The sequence below is a fragment of the Thunnus maccoyii genome, chromosome 21 (assembly GCF_910596095.1).
Source record: "Thunnus maccoyii chromosome 21, fThuMac1.1, whole genome shotgun sequence".
NCBI classification, from domain to species: Eukaryota; Metazoa; Chordata; class Actinopteri; order Scombriformes; family Scombridae; genus Thunnus; species Thunnus maccoyii.
This window is the reverse complement of record NC_056553.1, coordinates 13,224,434-13,250,682: the sequence shown is the minus strand read 5'-3', so window position 1 is coordinate 13,250,682 and position 26,249 is coordinate 13,224,434. Positions and strand designations below refer to the sequence as shown.

General features: G+C 41.1%; 1 protein-coding gene across 5 annotated transcripts in view; it reads left to right on the top strand.

Moving 5' to 3' along the window:
• The first annotated feature begins 12,504 nt into the window (after nucleotides 1–12,504).
• Nucleotides 12,505–26,249, top strand: part of LOC121887765 — a 112,549-nt gene continuing 98,804 nt past the window's right edge. For all 5 annotated transcript variants that reach the window (XM_042398728.1, XM_042398727.1, XM_042398725.1 and 2 more), the window contains exons 1-4: nucleotides 12,505–12,697; nucleotides 16,171–16,221; nucleotides 19,881–19,944; nucleotides 21,998–22,116. The gene's annotated coding sequence lies outside the window, so the exon portion shown is untranslated. The remainder of the gene's footprint in view (nucleotides 12,698–16,170; nucleotides 16,222–19,880; nucleotides 19,945–21,997; nucleotides 22,117–26,249) is intronic.

Sequence of the window (26,249 nt, the reverse complement as noted above, 5' to 3'; positions counted from 1 at the left end):
AAACAAAGAATGCAGTAATAACCACATTATCCACTTAAACGCTGAGGCCAATTACAGAGATAAATGTGACTTTTGTTTTGCGGTGGATCCTTGTTGTGAGACTCAGAGCGTGCTGGAGTGACTGGAGAGACAATACACATGGAAATCTGATCACTAAAGAGCATAAAATACAAGAGCAGAGACGATGTGAAGGTCAAGAGATGAGAGACGCGGATGAAGAAAGGAGAGGAAAGATGAAAAAATGATGAGTGAAAAAGCACCTTACAATCTCCTAAAATAATAAAAACTCACCTTTTCTTCCACAGTTGCTTACTTTAAGATTATTTGTAAAAACTGATCCTTAAACTGTCTCAAATATAAAAATGTAAAAAGGCATAGAAAACACTCCTGCTCCCTCACCTTTCCCCACAAGCCTCAATTAGGTGTGTGATAAATATTAAATTCAAAGAAGCATTAGAGTCATTAGCATTGATTGAGCTGATGACTCTGAGGGCGATGTCTTCTTCCTTTCACTTTAATGTAGTTAAACATAAATTTGTGCCAACTAACCTCATCAGATCTAATTAACCAAATTGTCAGTTTTGGGTCATGGAGTGGAAGACAAGGATCGGCACACTAAAATGGTAAAATATCTCGTTTATTAAAGGTAATTAGTTATGTTAGCATTATTAGTGCTGTCAGTTTTGCATGACTGCACTGTAGCACCTATAAAACAAGAGAACTACTGTATCTCTCCGCCACATACAGCATAACGCAACGTATAGCTCGATTAGACATGTCTTCTCACATTGGGAATAAACAACGTCCCATTAAAAGCAGGGACATAACATGCTCTGCGGATAGTGTGCTCAATGCTCACGCGACCATGAAAACACAAATGATGTTCCATTTTTCACTTCTTCGTGGCTAAACAACAACATCGCATTACTGCACTCCACAGAATGTCAACATTAATACGAGGAATAAAAGGTTATATCCTTGTGGGAGAGATCTGAGCAGCTTAATGGGACCATATTCCTTAAAGATGCTCTGTGTGTGCTTCCACTGTGCTGCCTATGGTCTGATAACAATGTGAGTGGAGATAATGAGATAATACTGCTAAGTACATTACAAGAGCTTCTCATCCTTGAAATGATATGAATGATGTGTGTTTATGGGAGAACTGACTAAACTCCTCCATCACACCACAAAATAAGAGAGATTCCACTATGAGTGATTCAATCTAAAATACTATATGTGCTGTTGTGACAGGATGCTGAGACAAAAATAATGCAGGCAGCGTTCATTAAAAAGTATAAATTAACTCGTAGCTCATTGACACAAGGGGCACAAAAATTTTGTAATGTCTCCAGTGAAGTAAAAAGAGTGAAAATTTGGTATAAAAACACAAGAATAGTAAAAAAAATGTGGGATTTTTGCAGAAGTGATTCAACGGATGTCTATTATTTCTTGGGAAACTGTTAGATAATGAATATTGTATTTGTAATTACTTTAATTAGAGCTCAGGATGTGTTCATGTCCTGTGGAAAATTTGAGCTTCATGTTACCTTTCATGGCATGAATGTTACGTGGGAACTTCACCAAAAAATTTTCTTTGATTTCATGGTTGACGCAACAAATATCTACTGAAAACTTCAATCATGGGGCCCTGATGGCTAAATGAGTTAAAACATGCAGTTAGATGATTCCTATCACATGTGCATGAAACAAACAAAATATCCCCCAAACAAGCTTTAATTAGCGTGTTAGCAGAAACTCAGATATACAAGAATAAAGACAACAAATTTATTTATGTAAGACTGAACTCAATAGTCTGAGGAAAGTCATGACCTCTGAGTTTAATCTTAAAATTGTGAAATACCAAATATTTTTCTCAGATCATGCTGTTCAAAACTCTCTTGAAATTTCGTCACACCTGACATCAAGTTTAACTCACAAGCGGCTTGTCTACAGTCACTGGTGATTTCGTCTCCCCTTGTGCTGAACTGAGCACTGCGGAGAACGAGGGCAGCCTCGCCTCTGAGCTGTCAAAGCTCTGACTGGGATCAGCCTTATTACAATGATTGAGAGAACAGGCCTTTGCAGCAGAAATACCATCCAAAGGGAGCAGAAAGGCCACATTCATACAACTGAGTTCACACATTTGTCTTCATTAATCCGATTCTTTTCTGTTTTGTCAGTTTTGCGACCAAACAGTTACACAGTTATACAGTCAGTGACCAGGTAAAAGGACCAGATATTGCCGGAGGTCACAAAATTGATACAGTAAATAGGAGTGCTTCATTTTGTGGTCTATCTTGTTAGCTAAGAAGGTCTCTCGGTAGCTGGTGTTGACTCTTTTAACACTAAGAGTATGATAATAGTGACATTTAATGTAATGAGTCAATGATTGATTAATTATTATTATAGTTATTCTTATTACTATTTAATAATATAGCATGGTCTTCATCTATTTTCCTCTTGACCTTCAAATAGTTGTCTTAAAAGACAGTGAGATGACTTGGAAATGAATAGTTTTAGATTAATTTAGCATATGTTGTCAGCATGCTATTTTGCTGTTGAGCTCTTTACCACTCGGGCCAAATAGTGACTAACACCCAGACTCGACAGGCCCAGGAATACAGAACGTCATTACTGCCTTATCTTTAGAGATGGAACGAGGTGTCAATGACACTTCTGCTGCATGCAGGCAGCAGCTGAGCTGTGAGATGTCCTGGCACAAAAACACAGTCTTCCTGGCCAGAGCTTTGTAGCCGAACTCTCAGTATCTTTACCTTTTAATTACAGGAATATTCATCGCTTATAGAGTCTACATATGATACAATTTTGTACCAGTTCTGACTGGAAAATGGTTTTGTTATATTTAGCTATTATTGAGAGTTTAGCACAAATGTTCTGGACATGATAGTTTCTTCTCTCCTGTAGAAGAGCAAAACAAATCATTTTTGGCACATAATATTTGCTTTTGTGCTGAGAGTTAGAAAAGAAGATCGATATCACTAATATTTGTATGATAAATATGAATCTCAAGGAGATGGTTAGCTTAGCTTAGCACAAAGACTGGAAAAAGGGGGGCCTGGCTGTTTCTCCTGCTTATAGTCGCTCTGCTGAGCTAAGCTCCTGACTTGAGCTTCATATTTATCGCACACATTAGCGTGATATTGATCTTTTCATCTAACTCTCGGCAAGAAAGCATATTTTCCACAATGTACAAACTGTTCCCTCAAATGTTTTTTGTGGATTCAAACTGAAACATTCACAGAGCTTGGTGTATCAAAAAAGTTGTATGTCATGAAAAGCTGAACGTGAAAAGATAATGTAGTTTGGATCTGTTGTAATTTCCTTATATTTAGCAATATGTTCATTTAACCAACTTCATAATCATGTCAGGGGCTTTACAATCATATAAACCACATTTTTTTGGCCAGCATATCACTTATGGCCCTTTTCTAACAATCTCCTCATGTGTCGTTTGGGAAGAAGAACACACAGGATATTATAACACAACATGAAGGTTATAACAGGTGATATCATATCATTTAGTCTCGTCTTTGTTCATGTACTGTATCTGCTCTCCCAGATTTCCTCCTGTATCGGAGTTCAGTGCCTGGCTGGAGAGCAGAGAGACTCATAAAAAACAAAACCTCTTCACCTGCTCCCTTCACCCCTCCTCCTCTCCTTCATGTGTACCTGCAACACTGGGCTGCACTGCATCATGGGTGCAGCTGAGGCCATGCCAAAACCCAATTTGGATCGTGTCCAGCACTTCATTGGAAAGTAATGGTTTTCACTGAACTGAGTTATGACCAGCTGTTTGCAGACAGTCTGTGACATACTGATGGAGCAGAACACCGTATGTTGCTTTCCAAATCAAATGATACAAGGAGTGTGACAGTGTGGAGAAACATCTGTCATTAGCAATTTTCAGCACGCTCCACTAATTCTGGACAAAATACGCCTAATGAAGTTACTGCAGGAAACTTCAAATATTGTCAGTGCAACAAGGCCATAAGAAGCCGGTGCTCACCAAGGCCTGTAATCTGATTCATTTTTGTGAGGAAAATACAGAAGGAGGAGGGTAATTGTTTTTGATCATGATGTTTTAAAATGCAAATCACAAACGTTCTTCTTTAATCCAAGAACAAAAACCCAAGAAATCAAGGACGAGTGGGTGGCTGGCTCTTCTTTATTGATGTCTCCTCCCTTGTAGTGGCACTTCATAGATGGAGTTTCCATATAGGGGGGAGGGGGGGGGGCACAAAGGCTTTGATATGCATGGTTATCAAGTTCAGCCACCATATACATGAAACTGATAATGCTATCTGTCATCTGCAAAAGAAACACACAGAGGATCAGACTGGGTTTCTTTCCAAGTTATCTCACAGGTTGTTTCTTCAGCGAATTCATTTTTTAAAAAATAAAATTTGTCTAAAAATGTAAATAGTAAAAAGTTTTATAATGACAGATTTTTGTTCTTTTATTTTAGCACTATGACAAAACACTAAATAGGAAGGCCTCCTCGTTGCCTTCATGGTTCAATATTGAGTTGAAATGCAGACTATAAGTCTAGCCCTAACAATATTCGTTTGGCTTCTCTGTGTTTTTAATTTGCCAGCTTCCTAGAACTGTCCTCAATTTATTCAGACTCTGCTGTGAGGATGAGAGGCTTTGTGACAGGCATCTCTGCTGAAAGTGGTCCTCTCCTCCAGAACAGTTGTTGTAGTGAGAAGTGTTAGAGACGGGTGGGCGTCTGGACCCAAGTATGCTGCTCAAACACGAGGCCTGTTGTCTATCTGGCAGCCATCTCCTGGCGGCAGAAGGGCCATAAACCCGCCTGTGTTAATTCTGCCGTAATTATCATGGGTGCCACATGTTCTGCAGGATGTCCTACCACTGCAGATCCACTCAGAAGTTTGCAGTGAAATCCTTCCACACTGCTGCTTAAAGCTGTGGCAGACGAGCGGATGCAGAGGGTGACAGTTGGCCATTGTGATTAGAAAGGGCTGCTCCTGGAGCCCTGCCCCACATCTCATTTCCTGTTGCGGCCCTTTGTAATGATGTGTTTTATGCGGTGCATGTTGGTGAATAACTGGCTGCACTGAGATGACAATAATCACCCATAATGCCCCTAGGGAGGGGGCGGCTTCTCTCAGGGACAACATTAGTCATAAATATGCAAAACGGCTGCTGTCCTTACTGCATGCTATTTCACAAACACGCTTTGTTTTAGTTCAAGGTTGCTCTCACTGTACAATTAAAAATATGTTATTTAAATTGTTAGAAATTTATAGAAGTTGATACATTTGAAAGCAAATGAGACTCTTCAGTGTATTTTTGCATCACTGTGAATCAGATAATACAAAATCTTACAGAACGATGCACAAGACTAAACAAAGCTCAAGCAGAATAAGGATGTTTACTTGGTTGAGCGGTTTACCCAGAAATCCAGCTGTTTATACATCTGCAATATTAACATTACCCATCACTCTCTGCCTTAGTCGTCCTCTTGCTGTCAGAGCTGATAAGTGGTCCTCTCCACTGCCTCATCTTGAGTCTCGGTATCCCCCAGGAGAGTGGTGTCACTGCTGAGAGCCACAAGCAGCCCCTCTCAACCTGCCTCTTTCCGTGCTTTGGCAAGACTGCGTGGTTTAGCACCCTGAGAAATTGCACACTCTCTACCAGTCAGCGTGGAAGGCTTTGTGTCTCTCCCATCTTGACCTTCTCCCACTCCCGCGCTCCTGTCATCCATCTGTCAGAGAATGCTTTCTTCCTGTTGTCCTGTGATTCTGACAAGATCACCCACATGCTCCCATCGTGCTGTCTGTTCACAGGGAGACAAACTGCACACGCAGCCATTGTTTGTTTCACTATAGTAAACTGAATATCTGCATTCTTTCATATTGCACACATTCAGAGCTTGGATTATTATTTCTAAACTACAACATCAATCTGTATAGCCTCTTGCGTGATCACTAATAGAATGCATTGTTTTATCTGTGATAGTAATATGGTACCCTCTGTCTTTCCCTCTCAGTACACTCATCTGTATTAACAGACCGTCCTGTTTCTGGGCTCTTAGCAGGGAGAGCAGGGCAGTGACATCTAGACATGTCTGTCAGGTTAGTGGATGTCTCCCTGCCTAAATCTGCTGACGTTGATTTGTGAGCATAATGCCTGATTATAGGATGGGTGACAGATAAATTTTATCAAAATTAAGGCACAATTAAACATTTCATCTCCGCTAATTACTGGCTGTAGATTTGGCAAGATGACCATGTGCTGTAGGAAATCAGCAACCATAACACATTTTAATGGGGCACAGCTGTCTTACAGCTTGGTAATATTTGCACAGTGCACCAGAACTGTAATTTATGAGACAGAAAGAGGGAGAAAATCTGCATTGGATTGAGAGCCAGAATAGATTTTGAATTTATATTCTTTAATGAGGTTTGGATTTGTTGCTGCTGGTTGTTCCTTATTAAACACTGATGTGGATGTTGTGGCATCTTGCTGCTACTGGGAAGTGTGTGCAGTTTATTTAAACGTTCACTAAAGTGATGTTAATGTTGTACCTTTCAGCCTTGCACGTGTAACATTTAGATTTCTTTGATAAGCTGCGATGAAAAGAGAAAGGTAGCTGGCTTTTTGAACGTGCACGCTTTGCAGGCACTGGGCAGACATGATGGGTTCACGCTAAAGTAATCAGCCCCAGTATCCACTTGTGCCAAGGAATAAGCCTGGGAAATTCACCAAAATGTGGGAACAGCTTGGGAACAGATTGATGCAGAAGGGTGAAAAAGGCTGAGAGTGAGTGTATGTGAGTGCTGATACGGGTGTGTATGTGTGTATGTGCTCTCAGAGCTAATTCCAAGGCAAACAAGAGGAAGCTTCCTCTAAGTAACTCAGCTCTGGTGTGCTCCGATGATATGTCTCCGGTGGGGTCTAGCATAGCCTCTTCAATTATATGGAAGTTTGGCCACCAAATCCCCTTTAAAACAGATGCGTTGTGAGGAATGTGAATTTTATTATTTTCACATAGAATGGATCTTATTCATCTTAAAATTAGTTGTTTCATGTCAGATTTTTCACCTCAGCATGGCCTAGAAGCTAGAAATGCTGCACCATAACTGCAAGCTGACTTCTGTGTCCACAGCACTACAGCTCAAGTATGTGACTGTGCTTAATACTGCAATTTAGAAGTCATTAGAATACTTATCAGTCCATACTCAATCTGCTTTAAATACATAAGGCTGCAGGACGCTGCTACGTGGCTCTCCAAAGCAAAGCAATGTAATCAGTTCTGTGTAACACTCACCAAATGTTTATCCATCCTTCACCACTGTGTTCTAATATCATCCCAGCGTTGTTTCACCAGGACTTCAGTGGGCCAGGCAGAAATTGAAAGGGGCTCGGTTGGACTGTGCTGGCATGCTGCAGGCTGTATTTGGTTGGAGCCCACCGAGGTTAATTTAACTGCTGTTTTCTGGGTGACACCTTCAGTCTGTGACAGGCCTGCGAGGAGCTAGGCGCTTATGGCACTTTCCATGATACCCCACCGATCTGCAGTTGGGTCCAGTTCAGGTGCTGCTCAGTATAGTACACCCCCTAAAGGCTCCACTGACCTTCTTTCATGAGTGATTATTTTCATGTTTAGTATGGTGACATCACAGTGCTGTGTGGTCAAATAGCAAGTCAGATACTGTCTCTGTGATGGACTTTACTCATTTTTTACATGAAACTGCAGCAGATCACTGAGATAGATTAAAGCGTAATACTTATTCTACAGACAAGAGCTTAGGGATGACAAACACATTTTACTGTAGGTTAAACAGTTTTTTTTTTTTTTTTTTTTTTTTAAAAAGATAACATATTAAGATGTATTTACAGTATCTTCTCAGGTTGCCGTGGCTGAGTTTGACCAAAGTGATGCCGCAGTCTGTGGCCATGCAGTGTTTCCGCTTTGCCCTGAGCTGAAATGTGACCACAGGCTGGCGTACAGTATGTCAGTTTGTGCACTGTGCTGGAGACTGACGAGGGGGCTCACCCTCGCAGATAGCCGGCTGTTGTCCTAAAAGTGCAGCACATTGCTGTATTGCCCCAGGACAGAGAATCAGGGACAGCAAAGGACAATAGAGTACGTACTGTGTGTTGTATTGACATCAACACATTCCTTTGACAAACAGGCAGTGATTTACTTGGTTTCTAGCCCTCATACAAAGGAATTATGTTTTTTTTTTTTCAGCTGATATGCTACAGTGAAGAGAGATTATTTATGCAAGGGAGTGTTTCTTCACTCATTAGGTCAGCTATGCGCATGAATAGTGCATCTTTGCTGAGGGAATCCAAACATTAGATTAGATGTAATTGAGAGAAATGAAGCCATGCTTCGAGCAGTTAAGCCTTTTGCATTAAAGCATGCTCTGAAATGCTCTTTGTTAATCTCTGATCAAGTGGGATATTACCTCTCATGAAGAGCTTAGTAAATGCTCATTAAGGCATTACACCGTAAATGCCTGAATAATTATGAATTCCATTTCAGCTCCCTATAAAATCGCACAGGCATTAAAGTGAATGAACTTTAGGATTCTAAAGGAGCATGACAAATGTGTGGTGACGTTACACATGTCAGTTTTTAATCCTGAACATACTCTTCACCCTCCTGGTCATGCAGTACATATGTCAAGGATAGGGACAACAGCCTCCTGCCAATGTCTCATACCAAGCTGAATCTGTTTGAATCAGCCTTATGCATGATTGGACATTTGTGCACACAGACTCTGTTGCACAGCATTGTGCTTTGATGATTTTATTATGACAATCTCCAGGCACACACACACTGATGTCTCTTTAAAAGCATTTATAAGTGTTGATCAATTGGCCGATGTGGACACATAGCCTTTGCCATGATCCTGCAGGATACTGTCAACAAATTATATAAAGGTGTGACATTGACAATGTACTGTGTGTCAGTAATCCTAGATGTCACATATCAAATCACAATGTCTATTACATGACAGCGTGTTACCAAGACCACAAATGTCACCGACACCCATCCCCACCTAACATTTTGCCACATGCCATATTTTCCCATTATTCAGGATTAGAAACAGGTGTTAGTGTGTGTATATCTGTGTGTGTATGCAGATGTATTAACACAACCATCACATGCCCTGAGTAGATCTGTGTTTGTTTTTTTGACAAGTGGTCCTGTGTGCTATGCGTGTGTGTCCGTGTGTATGTGTGTGTGTGTGTGTGTGTGTGTGTGTGTGTGCTGTCGTAGGCCAGTGACAGCTGAAGAAGAGGACTGTATTTGTGGAGGAACAGCATGGCTGCAGAGAGGAGTGGAGATCCTGAGGGAGGCCTAATGGTTCCACTCCTTCCTGCACAGAGATAAAGACTCATAATAAGCGTGTATGCTCACCATCTGGCCCTGTGCATGTGGCCCTTATGGAGGCGAAAGCAGCGCAATCTGTAAACGATCAGGAGCCATGGCGCTCCCCCTAGAGAGGCCGCCATGCAATCAAGGTGACAGATGGCAGCACCACTGCTGTGGCCTCATGGAGGAGATCAAAATCACCTTCAATAAACTCTGACTGGAATGGGCACAAGCCCCTCAAAAAGTCAGTTTGTCAGTCAAACTGTGGCAGCTTGCTGAAACAGGGGGAACACACAGCGGTCCGTCCGTCCACCGCCTGATTTCCATATTTTCCGTCTGACTGAGCCTGAACTGTGATCTTTCTCCAGTTGTCCTCTCGACTCGTGCCGGTGTGGGCGAGCTGGCTGCCAGGACTAGCAATGCTACTGGGGGAAAATTGAGAACATGATGCTGCTAATGTGGGGCAATAGGAGCGGATGGTGGTACAGACATTAAATATGTGACTGGTACTCTATTTTTGACATGACAGGACCCCCATGATTTGCCTCTTTTTTATTTAATTACACATTTACACACACACACACACACACACACAAACCAAGATTATTATACAGTATATAATACAACCCATCACTATAAAATAGCAGTACATTCAATGGAGAGCTCGTACTGAATTCCTGGTCCTTGCTAATTTTTTGTTTTAACATCTGATGGAGCAGCATGGTCCGGCCTCCGCACCGTGTCTGTATCTGAGTGTTTGTGTCCTGAGCATGGAGACAGAAATGCTTGGGAATGCTATTTCACACATCCCCTTCATCTGATGCACAGCTTCTGTCAGTGATGTGAGAAAAACAGCCTGACTCTCCAAGCTTTTTTTTCTTTTTTTTTGCACCAGTGCAAAAGTTCAAAATTGAAACGCCATCTGTTCAATAAAACTAATCTAAGCAGGGAGAGCTGCTTCCAAGGCTGTCCTGATTGGATGTGTTTCTTGTTTTTTGAACACCCTGCCACAAGGTTCAGCATCAACCCAGGATAATGTCATTTGCAGGAGAAGCCACATTTATGTCTAGGTTGGACTAAAACAAACCCAATCAGTCTTTTCACAAGAGTTGTCAATAATTATATTTGTATATTGCCTATGCTTTATAAAGTGTGCTTTAGTTCATATTGAACATTCCTCTGTGTCCATACTTCCTTTATGTTATTAATTCAGCTGTAGGCACTTTTATTGTACATTTTATATCTGGATTCCTGCTCACTCTTTAGTTCTAATGAAATGAGAGGCCGTAAGTACTTTCAGAGAAAATCAATTGTCCTCTCTTCCGCTGCACCCCTTCAGCACTCACTTAGTTAATTGCCACACTTATTTGATTAATTGGACGAGTTCCATTGTAGTCTCTCTTTACCTCCCATGTTTTATAGAGGTGTCTCAGAGTGTCCTTAATCATCCACTTTTAAACATTTTTACAAATGTTAAATATGTGCACTTTAACTAATAATTAGATCAATTACACTAATTAGTATCATAAGTAGAACTGAAAACAGTAAAGTGGCTTTTAGGTTTCATAACTGTGCTGTCTGTTTGACTCCAGTCTTAAATCTGTGACCAGTGGCTGCTGAGATGTACTGCAAGGACATCAAGGCTGTGGTCATTCCACTTAAGGTTAAAATAATAGTACTTAAGAAAAATCCCCCAAATTGAATTGGTTATATTTGGGCAATATATTAGCTGTGAGAGCAGAGATCACTGCACTAGAGCTGATTTTTTTTAACCATTTGTGAAGCTTATAATACACTACTTCATATTCAGACTGTTACACATTGTACTTTGGGTCTACCCAGTTCAACCACGATGTTTTTCTGCTGGTTTCAGAGAAAACAGAGGAAGAAGAAGAAGAAGAAGAAGAAGAAGAACTGAGAGGGTTGCACTTTGGACAAAGGCATCTGCAAACAAATGTGATGTAAATGAAGGAAAAAAGACTATTTCTTCACCATTTTGAGAGTTTTGTGAACAAAGAAAATAAGGTTGTTTTTTTTTATCATAATTCTTATTATTAATCAAATATTGTTACTGTTAATATGCATTTGTCTTTGCCGATTTAACCCTCTAACTGCTGGGCCACAACTAAAACTTTTGTTTGTTTACAGTAAATTTTGATCTTTTGGATGGATTATAGCTACCTTTCCATCTTTGAATACATATTGTAGACAAAATTATCACAAAGTCATGTAAATATTTAAATATTTAAACAATACATAACATTCTACAGTTAAACTGCACTCTTACACATCTATTGGATCTAACATATGAACTGCAGTCCTATTTGGTTGCCTTCTGAGTGAGGTCTTGCAAAGAACAAACATCTAGTTTTCCCAAACATTATTTTCAGTATTATGAGATTGAGTGGTAGACATATAGCCTAACTTGCTATGACTTCCCTTTTCTATTTTGACTGACTGACACTTATTCTCAGGATACAGTAGGATACAGGACTCAATCTTCACTTCATAAAATAGGTTAAATTCTGGATCATGCATCCTCTGTAATCACCCTGAATCTGTTCAACATGTGTCACTGGAATGTAGGCCTGGTGTCTATGAGGAGGAAAGAAGGAAACTGGTATTGTCATTAGTCACTCAACAAATGTGCTTCTTTTGCCTATTTTTTGATCAACAAAACAAATGCGCACACAGAAAACCTCAATAAAATATTCTCAAAAGCCAGGATCACAACCGGATCATATACAAAAAAATAACTAATTATCTGTAGGAAATTGCATTTCAGTCCCCCAAATCTGTGCAACAGCAAGCAGTAACTGGGACTCTTTGAAGGATGCAGCCCCTTAAATAAGTTGTAGACTCAAGAGGTCCATATTGGTATTGGAATTAGGGAATTAATCACCTAATTAAATACTTAAAAGAAACAGGTTTTGGAGAGAATTTAATAGTTTTTTTTTTTTTTAACGTTTTGGTTTTTTTTGTCTGCCTATCTACTGCTCTACACTCCAGACCAGTAGATGGTGGTAATGCAGCTTTAAGCTGGTTTGCCAACCGCCAATAAATTCAAAAGAAGAAGAAGACTGACTGCCAGTGGGCGGGGTTTATCAATTAACTCAGGTGAGCGACATACTGATGCGTCGTAGTTTCGGCGGACATTTTGAACTGTTGTTTGGATTGAAATTCGGAGCCTGTATCCTAAATGTATGTATGTTGAAATATTAGTCTTCCTGTGCAGTGAAGCTGTGTTGGTGGCATCTGAAACACAGACTTGCAGTGGATGCACACTGGACATCAGAGTAGGAGCAGTGTTGAAGGGAATAGGTAAGCATTTTTAGGTCTAACTGAGCAGTGTTGGAGGGAATTTGGTGTTAAACAAACCCAAACTCACTTAGCCTTAGAGAGTTTGTGACCCTTTCTAAATACCGTAGGACTATATTGTTGTGGCAGTATAGCTGAAATTCCTGTTTGGGTCACAGAATTTGGTGTAACACTGACCCTCCAACCTGGCAATGATACATTTATCTGGTAAGAAGAATGCTAATGCTAACAGACACACTACAGAAAAAGGCCCTGTCTGGTGTGTCACATGCTATATGTTGTTCTGGGGAATGCAGCTTTTTCAGTTTGCCTATCACTCCTGTAACAGTAAATTATTGCAGTAAATTCAGCTAGTTCATGCAGTCACCAGTGGGATTAAGTCAATGATATGACAAACAATAACAATAGAGTGACATGCACATCTTTTACAAGTCAAACATGATACCGATACAAACATGGTCAAGGTTCTTGGGAAGGATGACGAGATTGTGGTTTCTTTGGCCTTGCTGAAATTCTGGTGGGTCACACAAACATGACAGCAGGCTTGAGCCCGGTTGAACCTCAGAACCAAATGTTCCCTTTAAGACTTAATGAAGGAAATGTGAAGAAGGGCAAATGGGTTGATCCTGCGTAGAAAGTTTGGCTTTGGGGTCTTATATGATTGGATTAAATCACACTGATTCATGAGTGAGCTCACACAGTTCCCATTGCTTTGTCAGATGAGGATTTTAATTTGAGCCTCACCTGATGGATGCCAGTAATTTATGCTGATTAGAAATAAAGCATCATATTTTCCTTTATCTCCCCCACCCATCTGAACAGAAGAAGATTTTTTTTTTTTTCCAAGAAGGGTATAAGGAGAGCGGTTGATTAGTTGTAATGTGACTGCAGTACCCCACGGGCTGAAATTTATGTCCTCCATTTGAACTGTGGCTGTGTGTGCTGTATACATCAGGTTTGTTAATGAAATTTGTCGCCAGGAGGGAGCTGGTGGCTGCGGTCTTTCAGCGCCTTGACACATAATTGTGTGAAATCTAACCTTTCAAACTTCAACTCAGCACTACTTTAATTGTAATATTATTATTCCCCCAAATCAGAACATAATCCATCGATTTGCTTTAAGGACTATTGCTTTAATACTGTTGATCAACCATTAGAAATAATGAAATTACCAGAGTTTTTATGTAATAATTGTTGATGTTGTCTCCTCTGTTGCTGTAAATGTTTGGTCATATCAGCAGTGTCACCGTGTAACAGCACGACTGTACCTGCTGCGTATGTATGAGAAAGAGAAAGAGTTTCAAAGGGAGTTCGGTGCTGTGCTGCACTAACATGTGGAGATGTGTATGCTGCTGTCCTCTCCATCCTGTCAGTGTGTGTATGACTGACAGCAGGCTTGTCATGGCTTCCCAGGGCTTGATGTGGGTGAGATGTGTGGTGGAGGGTGGGGGGCAGTGAGAGGTGGAGGCTGTAGAGGAGAGGGACGACGAGAGGGAGTCTGTCATTTCATTCAGGCTGTTCTCTTTCTGACACGCATCCTCACCCCCGTATTGTCTATCAGCATCAGCAGATGACTGACAAAGGAACTGCTCTGCTACAGACAGGTCCACATCGGGACTGTGTGTGTGTGTGTGTGTGTGTGTGTGTGTGTGTGTGTGTCGTTGTACACTATGTACTTGAGTGGCTCATGCAAGTGTAAATACAGTGCGAGCCATTAAACTAATGCTATGCCGCTGCCTTGCGAGATCAGCATATCCTCACAGTGATGATCAGACTTTCATTCCAGACCTTGCAGCGTTAGCGCACAATACAACACAGTATGATGGAGCCTGCTGCCTCTTGACCGCCCTCTCCCCTTTACACTCACTGACTGACTTGACTCTGGCCATCAAAATGCTGACTGCTTTCCAAAAACTTGATTTCACAAATGGAAAAACAGCATCTGCTTTCCTACAGCTTCACATATGGTGGCCATAGCCACTCATATGAACTGAAGCAGGTAAGCAGGGTAGGGGGTTTGCCCCCGGGGACCCCGAACAGAGGGCCTGGCTCTGGGGACTCTGTTGGGCCTCTCTGCAGTGAGGGCCACGCTGTCCCAAGCCAGATGAACCTGCATATGAAATGAGGACACAGAGCCTAAAGAGCAGGCGATCACAAGCATGAAGGAAAGCAGACGATGTGTCTGTTTTGTGATGGTTAGAAAAGGAAAACATTTGTTGGACGTTGGTGGATTTTTGTGCCACTGCAAAGTGTTATACTCGAGATTATGCATTTTATCATAAATTATAAGCAGTGCATATTGGTTCACATTGCCAGGCCTATATTTATCTCATTGTGATTGTGCTGTAGTGCAGGAGATGGATCTGATTAAGATAGCTATTATTCTGGTATAAAAAGTGATGGTTACTTGAATTTCTTAAGCTCTACGACCTGCAAGCAGGAAGAGATGGATATTAATTCGTGTTACCTGTATATTGCTTCGGTCCTGATTGTTTGTCTGTTAGCAGAATATCTGAAAATGTTGTTGAATCTTCTTTGATGTCGTGTTACATTTGGCTGAGGGACAGTCAGCTTTTTTTTTTTTTTTTTTTTTTATAGAGATGTGCACTGTAATTTAATGAGGTAATAATTAGGCTGACAGTTTAATGAATTTACCGAAGTATACTTACTGAACCTGCAGCTTCACCCACTTAGTCAGTTGATGATCTCTAATGTCGCAATTGGTTCAAGCTCTAACCACAAGTATGGTATAAGCTAGCTGCTTGTTTTGGTAGTTGCTTTGGATCTCACTCCCTGAGGTGAAACTCCTGCTGTTTTAGGTGTAGTTATGTTACCTTTTTGCTTTTTTCCTTTTTTGTGGGACCCCCCCCATCCTCCTTCCCTCCCTCTGGTCTCGCTCTCCTGGCGGTGTTATCAGTGATCACAGCGTGACAGACTGTCCTTGGGGAGCCAGGAGCACCGTTTACAGCTCTTTTGGTGTCAATGCCTCCTGTCTGCTCCAATTTCCACCTCATGGCTGTACCTCCCACACTTGCCCCGCACTTGTCCCTACTCAGGACGTGCACATCTATTATACACCACTATCATACTATCATACAGTGGAGGAGATGGGTCAGAGTTAATGTTTGCAGAAAAATACACTGGTGGTCCTGGATTTTAACTTGTGTGTATTTCTCTCTTTTTAAAAACATACAGATGCACACATGCACATCTGAGAGATTAGATATCAGTTGGTTAAAATCATTACCAATACCCGCCTGTAGGCAACCCAGAGTAGAAATGTGTAATGATTGCTAATTGCCTTGTTAGTATGAAAACAAAGCAGGGTTTTTTTTTTCATGTGCTGAAGGGCTAAATTACCAGGAAACAAACAAGTGGAGGGGAACATGTGAATAAGGATGTTTTTACATGAGCATCTGTGAATACAGCTGCCGCTCGCTCTGACCATCCTGCCTTCTCCTCTCTGTTTCTCTCAGGCTCAAACAAACAAAGCCAAACAAGACAGCAGCCTCATGTGCCTGTTTTGGGTAAGTGTTCAAATCTAAAGGTCCAATTGTTTATGATACCAGTTCATGTCTTTTTTTTTTTTTTTAAGTCCACGTGAGCAGAAGAGAGTCATATCCATCCATCTCTTATGAAGTCTCTGCTGTTTAAAAGTTTATTTTTATGTGTTAAGCACTGAAATAGTGAATCAGAACCACCTACATATGTATATCAGTGTGGTAGATTAACATTAGCTCTAGCATTTCTACTGGTAATTATGGTGACAAATGGGCGTTTGTTCCTTCCACAGTTGAGCACAAGTTTTTGAGCAGCTTTCACACTGCTTCCATTGTCTGTCTGGTACTCCATCTCTGCTCATGCCTCCCCCCCCCGCCCTCCAGAGAAATGTGTTTACCTCAACAGTCACCTGCCACCGCGGGAGCCAGAATGAGATTCAGGGGCCTTTTGTCCCAATCAGCTTTTCCTATCAGGCTAAATGCTCTCTGGAGACGGGGCTTATTACATGACACGATCCTCAGAGTGGATAAATGGCCATCCATGTCATGAGATGGACCCCGCTCGTTGGTGGGGGGGGTAGGTGGGGGCGAGGAGACAGACAGCTTGGGGCCCAAGAGATGAAAGGAGCCCATAGCCTTATTGACGTTTTAATCAAAAACAGTTAGCGCTGAATCGGTCTGTTTGCAAGCAGGAATGCTGGGAGGCTTTTCATTGTTGCCTATTGAAAATATGCAAGGATTGAAATGCAGACCGCGCTGACATATAATTTACCTGCTGTCAGTCTGTATAGGCCTGTTTTATCATGAGTGCTTGTTGTGATGCCCCCACTCACTCCCAACACACACACACACACACACACACACACACACACACACACACACACACACACACACACACACACACAATATCTGCACCCTTCCCCTCACATCTTCTGCCACCTGTTTCAGTCTCAACTACATATTGGAAAGCGATGCGAGTTTGTGACCATGAATTATATTTACAAACTGTCTTTGGTTAGTTTGAGGTCAGTTCTTCTGCTTTGTTTGTGAGGACAGGGGATGAACGAGCAAGCATTTGGAGAGCATTGCAGAGCTTCTTGTAATGTTGTGAACATTATTTTTAATGCCCTGCACACTTACACAGGTGTTTTTCAGAGATATTTTTCATGATAGACATTTTGACATATCACAGCAGGAAAAGCACAGATGTAAATAATACAGTTAATAGTTGCTGAATTATTTAGCTACTACTCTTATTGTGCATGCTGGCTGATTATCATTGCTTACTGGGACACTTGAATGGGATGGAGCCATTGTTAATGTTGTTTGTAATACCAGAGCCTTTTCTGCTATGACTAGTCAGAATGTCTGCTGTGAAAAAGACCTAATGTAGTTGGTTACTATACAAGAAATTAGCATACTTTAAAAGGAATCAACATTTTTCACCTGATGTTGATTCAAACACGCTAAAATGAACACTCAGCAGTTAATAGTTTTGGTTTCATTTTAAATTCCAATTAGTGGAGTACCAGCACAACAACAAATGTGTCACTGTCCACATGTTTTCGGACTGCTCTCTACTTCATAACAACATGTAGCAACGTTACATGTTTGGATTTTAATAAGGGACATGACCGACATAGAGCGACTGAGTGCAACAAGTGAAGACATCCTTTCATAGAGTCATTTAATCACATTCTGGGAAATGGAGAAATTATTCGCTGCGGTAGACAAGGCGGGTTGAGAGGAAATTAGCGCACCAAAGATTTAAATTTCTACACTCTATCTAATATTCCTGAAATGAACAATCACTGATTACTGATGTATAACTGTCAGTGTGTCTCATATCTTCTTTTTTTTTTTCTCTTTTCCAGTGTTGTTAGAGAATGAAATATTTACCGACTATGGGATGTTTAAAGTGAAGTAATTTAGTATGCAGGATTAAAGCAATTCAAGACATTGTTTGCAATGTTTCTTTTTAGGATGATGGGAATGTGTGTATAATTCATATCCTGTATGTATATTTTTACCTTCCATGCCACATCATAGTATGAAATATGTATCATAACATCTTAATGTTGACTGAGCAGAGTCCTCCTCTGTGGCAGCTTGTGAAGGTTATCTCAGTTTACCTCTGTCGCATCCCATTTCTCCCTCAGGATTAGAATGTTTAGAGAATGTTATACACTGGCAATCTCAAACATTAGCATTTCTGTTAAATAATTCATTTTGCATGCTTTAATCTGAGTCAGAGAATGCGGCGAACAAATTTTCCACACTCAGACCTACACAACTAATTGTTAAACACACTCCACTGGGTTTTAAAGATGTTGTCACAGACTTTTCATCACACATTAACGCGTGGTACCAGTGATTTCATGCAGTCGCTCTTAACATTTCGCTTTTAATGGCGCTCTGAGAGGAGAAAAAAAAAAAAAAAGGATTAAAACTAATCATAAATTACAAAATGATAATGGGAGAGTGAGAAAGGCTCTGCTCCCCGACCGGTCATAAGTTGATCATCTTAAGCTCCGAGCTGCAGGTAGGCGGTGACAGCTGCTTAATTTGGTTTTGTCACCGGGGTGACTTAATCCTGTAACGGGCCCCAGTGACAGCGGCCTCACAGACGGCTGAGAGACAGAACGGCACTCTGGTTGCCCGTTTACAGATGCAGCAATAGAAACCAAGGTCACTTTAATTAACTGCCAAATTACAATTTAAACGATAATACTAATCACTCACTTTTGCGGTAGCAAGAAGCTACTGGCTGTCATGTTAATTTAAGGCTGTGGGAGGAAATGGACATTTCCACCTCTGCCTCACAGTGGGATCTGTGTCTGTGCTGCTGTGTATTTATTTGCTCTGTGAGCTGTTACTTTCCCCGATCAAGAACAGGATGAGCTGAGTTTTCCTCTCTTTAGTCTCCATCCCATCATCACCTTCTCTGTCCGTCTGTGTCAGGTTATTCTCTCTCCTCCTCTCCCTCTTCACTCTCTGAAGGATTTCAATTAGATGACACTGATGCCTTCGCCTGTGTGTATTCCCTAGTTGGGCTGGAGAGACAAAAGGGCCTCATTGCTGCCGCCTTTCTCCGTTAAGTGTCTGGAATTTGAGTCAATGGCACATTCAAATCCATGAGGACTTTCCAACTTAATATCCAAAATCCTTTGTTTATGGTTTTGAAACATTTTTTCACACATGAAACTACAGGAAATTGGTAGGAATAATCACTCGTGCCTATGAGGTGTCGCTTAAGTTTGTGATTATGAAGGCAGACATGATTTAGATTTTAGTTTGAGTTTGAGCAAAAGTGATGTTTCACTGTAACATGCAGTACCTTTTATAATACACAGACTTGGTACAACACAGATTGCAAGAATCTCTACAATCTCTGCAAATAACAATTATTTTCATCATTTATAATTTTGCTGACCATTTTCAAATTTAAATTGCTTGTTTTTGTCCAAACAACAGTCCAAAATCTTGAAATCAGAAAACCAGCAAATAATCACATTTGAGAAGCTGGAACCAATTAACTTTTAAATTTTTCCTTAAAAGTATACTTGCTTAAAAATTACAAATGGCTACAACTAGTGATTAATCAATATTCAAACTTGTTGCAGATGATTTTTCTATTAATTGACTAATTGATTAATTGGCTCTGCTCTCCATGACTTTGATTCCAGGAGTCTTAACCTTTCTTTGTGGTGGACTCGGTCATGGAGCCTAGTTGGATGCTGTAGAGACGAGGTAAGTTCCAGACCATGGGATATTTATTCAAGCCAACCTCCACCCCATTACAGTTACTGCCCATCTGCCACTGCTGCCACTTGGAGCCCTCCTAAAGGTTACTCATTTACATATTTGGGGTGGGGGGGTTCGGGGGGTCCACTGATAACAGAGCTTCAATCAATCAATGCTTCATGATTAGTCCCATGTAAAAACCTCTGTATTTGCCTAAAACTCTGCCTGATTGCCTGATTCAAATGAGGTCCTGGAATGCCACAACTGCTAACTAGAAACAACTGAATGGGAAAATTCATAATTTCTCAGATAAATTATGACTGGGTGCCTGAAATTGATTTATTGTTGTGATCGTTAGCCATATGGCACAGAGTGCTTCCCTCCTCCTAACATTCAAAAATCTGCGATTACAGGGCTAGGTCAGTGCAACCTTTACCATTGCACAAATGAATCTCAGCCTAATCAGGAGGGGAGAACAACAAAGGAATTAACTTGTAATTTTTAAAGCTGGATTTACAACACAACAATGGAAGACATGAGTGTGACTCTCTCTGCAAAGTCCTGATGAGTGTTTAGACGGAGAGGACATACTTTTGTTTTTTTTTTCTGATTATTAAATGAAACTTAAATAAAAATAGTTGAAAGAAAGAAGCCTTTAACAAACTGCTCATAGCCTGATAGACCCACAACCAAAACATCTGCCAATTAGTTGACACAGCAAACTCATGAGGTCCATTTGTGAAATCGGAGGTGGGACATTTTGATCATATCACCTGATGTTCCTCATAAGATGACATTTGCACAATTGTAACAGAATTGCAAATGTTCAATCTTCAAGGACTTCTCGTCCCCGTTGGCTTAAAAGTCGAGGTTCAAAGATCATTCTTGACCTCGGAAACAGCAGTTGACAAAAAAATCTAACCTTGAAGTTCATTTTAGTAGCTGTTCTGGAGGTTTTGATCATACGACATGATCTTCCTCACATGAAGAATGCTTTCTTGTCATGGCATTGATGATGTTCAAATCCCCATTTTGTCTGAGCACTTTGAGAACTTCTCAATTAGATTTTATTTATCAAGACAGTTTGTTGTTGTCCCTAAGAAGCCTTAGTTTAACAAACTGTTCATGACCTGACAGACCCCATAACCAAAACACAAGAAAATAATGAAGTGACATATTTATTTAATACTTGTGTCATGTGATACCAAACTAAACAAAGTCCATGACAACTGAGCAGCTTCGTCTGCTGAGCAAGGCGACAAGATATAGCTGAAGGAAACACAAATAAATGGATCTTGTGTTTAGATTTTTTTGCCAAAATGGGAAAATTAGACTGTTATATTCATGTTCCCTTACTCACTAAAGGGAGCGATGGACAACTTTACATGATACTTTACTAATTGAATCCTATTTTAGCCTTGTTCTAGACTCTTGAGACCTCACCCCTCCTTCATTTTGCACAAGCAATTACACCAAAAGTTAAAGCTTTAGGAAGAAATATCCCATTTGTAATTATTTGCATGTGGCCTGCCAACATTTACATTATCATCTCTGTCTCATAATAATTGCCTGGTCCTCCCAGTGGCTCAGGGCAATGTTGTATTAGATTGTAATCTCCAACACTGTTTCCTGACACAAACTTGATGTGTCACTGTGATTGGTGTGGAGGAGATGACATGACAGAGCTGGTTTTGGGGGGACTGACAGATAGTTGGCAGGTTAAGGCTCCCCTGTTGGGTTCCGCGCTGCCTCAGGACAGTCACCTGTCAACTCAGGTGAAGGCTCGTCATAGCTGATGACTGGGAGCAGCAGAGTGGATATAATGGGATGAGCAGACTGACACAGACGTAGTGCAGGACTCCCTTTGTCTGTGGGCGAAGGAGTAGACCTTGCTTCAGTCAAGTGTGCCACCAAGCTGAATAAAGAGTATAAAGAGTTTTAGCACTGAGGGTGATGTGTTGGCATTTATGTCTCACGCACACAATTGATCCAAGTTATGGTCTTATGGTGTCAAACCGTATGAATAACCACTATATCGTCATTCTGCTTTCTTTGTCAGATATCATCCAAACGATCCAGTTTCATCACGAGTTTTAAAGGCGAAGAGACTCCGTAGTGCACCCGTCTTTCCAGAGCTCATCACGACAACATGAATAACATCAATCGGTGAAAATAAAGGTTTGTGCTTGTGTGTTTGAGCATATAAGTGCATGTCTGTGTGTTTTTCGCAAGTTGAGGTCTGGGGGGCATCGGGTTGTGTCGACCCAATCCCTGTTGCCGTTTTTGTCGAGTTTCCTCAAAAGAACGTCCTGCCAAGCACAGAGGGAGCATGTGTCCATCAAAGTCAGGCTGATATGAGGCGTGAGGGCTGAGGCCTGCTCCAGAGATGGAAGGGTGGGACTGACTCACAGAAAAGCTCGGGAATCAGCATGTCACTCTCAGCACAGCGCACTGCCACAGTGCATCAACACATACCGGCTTCATGGAAGAAACTTCAAGCAACTTGATCACATTTAGATACAACATGGGGCAGTATTGATTGATGAGCAGGAAAATGCAAATCTAGAGCAAAAAACAAGACGTAGTGTCGCTGCTTATTTTGCATATTCAAGGGAAACCTTTACCTGTACATTTTTGATGAGCCTCTTTAGATGCAAAGTCACAGTAAAGTAGCATTTTAAGAGCATGTTAATTCTGTAATTTGTTGTATTTAATGGGATATCGGTGTGGGAAGTAAGGCAGGACAAGATCATTCAAAAGGGTAAAAAAATGAGGTAGCTTTTATTTAATGCCATACAATATACTGTACTTGTCTAATTACTCAACTCAGCACAGCATCCAAACATTTAGTCAAACTACATAAAAATGACACATTAGACATTAGAATACACCTAAATAATCAGACAAAAGTCAAAAGTAGCCTCTTTGATTCAGGAAAAAGGAAAGTATAAGGAATCTCTCCTTTGGTCTGCTGGAAAGAAGGAAAATATTTCTTGTTTGCAAAACAGGATGGCTTCATGGATTTAAATCTTCATGAATACAATAAGATTATCATTTTTTCTGGAGGAAAAGACTTTAAAATTTGTTCAGTTTTGACAGGCTGAAACTGTGGAGAGAACTTTTTTTCATTCCAGTGTAACTGAAACAGATGTTCAATGTATGAATGTTCAGTTAATTTTTGATGATAATCATCGTAGGAACTTTGCCTCGCTGATATTTTTTCCATACATACACATCTTCTGGACACACACACACTCAACAGCTGGTGCTCACCTGTCCACTGTCCAGCTATTCTGTAGTAGCAGGTCTCTAGATCTCCCTGTCAAATCATCCACTCAGTCTCCGGGGCCCCCCGAGCGTCCATCAGTAAGGCCTGTCAGTTATGAGGTCCGATCTGTATTCATAACTTCTGTCAAAGCAGCGCCATCCAATCTGTCCTCCCAGCCTCTGTGAAGAGCAGCAGCAGCAGCAGAGCTCAGTAACCTGGATATAATCTTTATAACCTGCTCAGATTATGCACCTTCCCGGCCAAATAGAGTGATATAGCGATTAAATGTTGCTGCTTGACCTAACCACTGTCAAAGCAAACGTTGTGAGTCACGCTACCCCTGAAGCTTTAGGCTTAACCTCGCACCCTTCCTCATCTGATTCATTCAATTTATGAATTATGGATTGTTTTACTCTTGAGTGGTGGAGCTCGCGAGGGTGTAATGCTGGTAGCGGGAACAGTGGATGACAACATGATGAGTGTTGTGCCACTTTTTTGAGTTGCGAATACAGGTGCCGCCATCAAGCAATGATTAATGTCAACTAAAACAATTTTTGAATTCATTTTTTACCGGTTCTGCCACTCAGAAAGTGCTCAAGGAGTTTGGCCCGAGAGCTCAAAACAATAATATATGCAGCAGTATCTACATACAGCAGTAATCAAAGGTAATTGTGTGATAATTACTGCACTGTCCCTGGATGAATTTGCGAGAAGCTTGTTTTCATCTCGTCTCTATCATCCCACACTGCTGCAGGTGATTTTCCAGTTTCACTCTCCTCAGGGGCGAACTTCAAATAGAACATCTGCATTGTAAATATTGAGATATGCATCGTCTTTATCAGGAGATTAGTGTTTTTCTAACATTAGCAGCACGCCCTCGGTGCATTCGGTTAAACCTCGCCACCGGAAGGTTGGTTCCCACTGGCAAAGTGCACATGAAGGTGCTGCCCACATTTTACCTTTCCCTCTGAGGGGAGGATTTAATCAGTGTGCAGTCAAGAAAACCTTGTTAATTAATGAGACCTCCATGAGAGATCAGCATTAAACAGAACTTCCGAACAAAGTAGTTTGTAGGAGACAGGCCGGCAGTGGTCGCCTCAAGGCTGTGTTGAGTATTCATTTGCTGTTTTATTTGGCATGTTGTTGTTTTTTCTTTTTTTTTCCTACTGATCGCAGACCCAACTGGGGACATCTTAATTCTCTAAATGACTTTTTAAGTAGTGCCTCTGCTCCACATGACCCCGCTGAGTGACAGGCTATTCTAATCCTTTTTCACGAGGGGAAACAGCCTTTATTGCAGCCTCTGGTCAGTTTGTTTTGCCCCAGCTCACAACATACGGCATTTAACACTCTCATAATTAAGTAGCTGAAGCCAAAGTGCTCTGCCCAATCTCTGGCCATGAGCTGGCGCTGATTGACAGATGAGCAGACAGACAGTTGGAGTCCTGTTAACATTATAAATTGGCTTTTTAATATACACATAAAATTTATGATCACAGCTGTGAGCAGACTTGAAATGGCAGAGAATTTGGGATAAATAGAAATGACTCTGAATAAGCAGGTATTTCAGGGTATATCCGAGTATTATAGTATTTGTTGTGCTTTCATCAAACAGTAAAATTCATGTATTTGAGGAAGATAAGCACTCTGACACAAAATTACATGCAATATTAGGGAGTCTTGACAGTGTCCCTGCTTGCCGTTTATTCTGGTCTTTTCTAGCCAACTGGGTGAAGGATACTCTGCCTGTTTCCCCACCCAAACTCTAGGTCCCATCTGCTCACAGAAAGGCACAACATTTGTCAAAGTAGACTGGATAATGGCTTTGGCATCCTTATTATAATCTCAGCATAATCTTCATTTGTCCACTTTTGGCATCGGGACACTTCTGGGTTTGGGAAATCGGTCAGGACTCTTAAGTGTCCTTGTTTCATTTTCATTAGCTCAAATCTAGGCATGAAAGCTCATTTAATTCCAATTTAAAACATGATGGTTCTGTGTTTTTTAGAGGCACACACAGAGAGCTGAGGTTGTTTTTCCATCCTACTGTGATTAGCCTAACAAAATTTCCCCAAATTAAAACGGTCACAGGAACAAAGCCTTATTAATCTGTGAGTCTGATTATATTTAATATTTGGGGGTTATGTGTTCACACCAAGGCTCCCTCGGACACATTTTAGGCATAGAACAGCATCATGAGTGAGCGATTTAGACTCAAATCTTCCATCCTACATCACTACAGAAAAATATTACAACAATCGCTACTCATAGCGAGCGCAGCATCAGAGATTGATCTGTCTAATATCTGTGCAATCACATTTTATGCATGTATAGACAATAGAGAGACAAACTTCATATCATGTCTCTCCATTCTCCATTAAGGTTGTGGCTCTCAGTTGACTACTGCTCCCCCTGTATGTGGGTCACACACACCGTTCCCAGCTGTGCAGCCCAGTCAGCTGTGCCTTTTGCCATGCCCGCCAACATCTGCTCCACAAAAACAATATCCAGCTTTTAGCACTCAAATGGAGGTTACACCATATGCCAGCAAGCCACTTAGTTTCTGCCAGGGGAGCTGGGACCTGGCCGCATTCAGTGAGGTAACAATGAAGGAGAGCGGCGCTGGGATGTGAAGGAGAGCTCATCTTTCTCTCTCTTCTTTTTTTTCCTCTTTCAGTCTTTTGGTAGCTCTCATGTTCCTTCCTCACCTCAATCTTTGATTTTATCTTCTTTCTCTCCATTATTTATTTTTTTGTGTCAACCTCTCTCTTGTACTGTTTCCTCTCCGCTGCTGCTGCTGCTGCTGCTGCTGCGGCTCCTCGCTTAGGCCATCAATGTGTGCCAGTGTGCATCTGCTCAAGGTGCTTTGGCAGCATCACCTTTTGAATATTAATGCTCCACCTAAACAACAGTTTGTCTGCAAGGTCTGCCACAAGGTCTGGTAAAGTGCATGTGCATACACTCGTATGTCTGAGAATTATTTGTTTTAACACTGATTTTAGTTTACACCTTTCCAGATGTGGGAGACTTTTTAACAAGAATC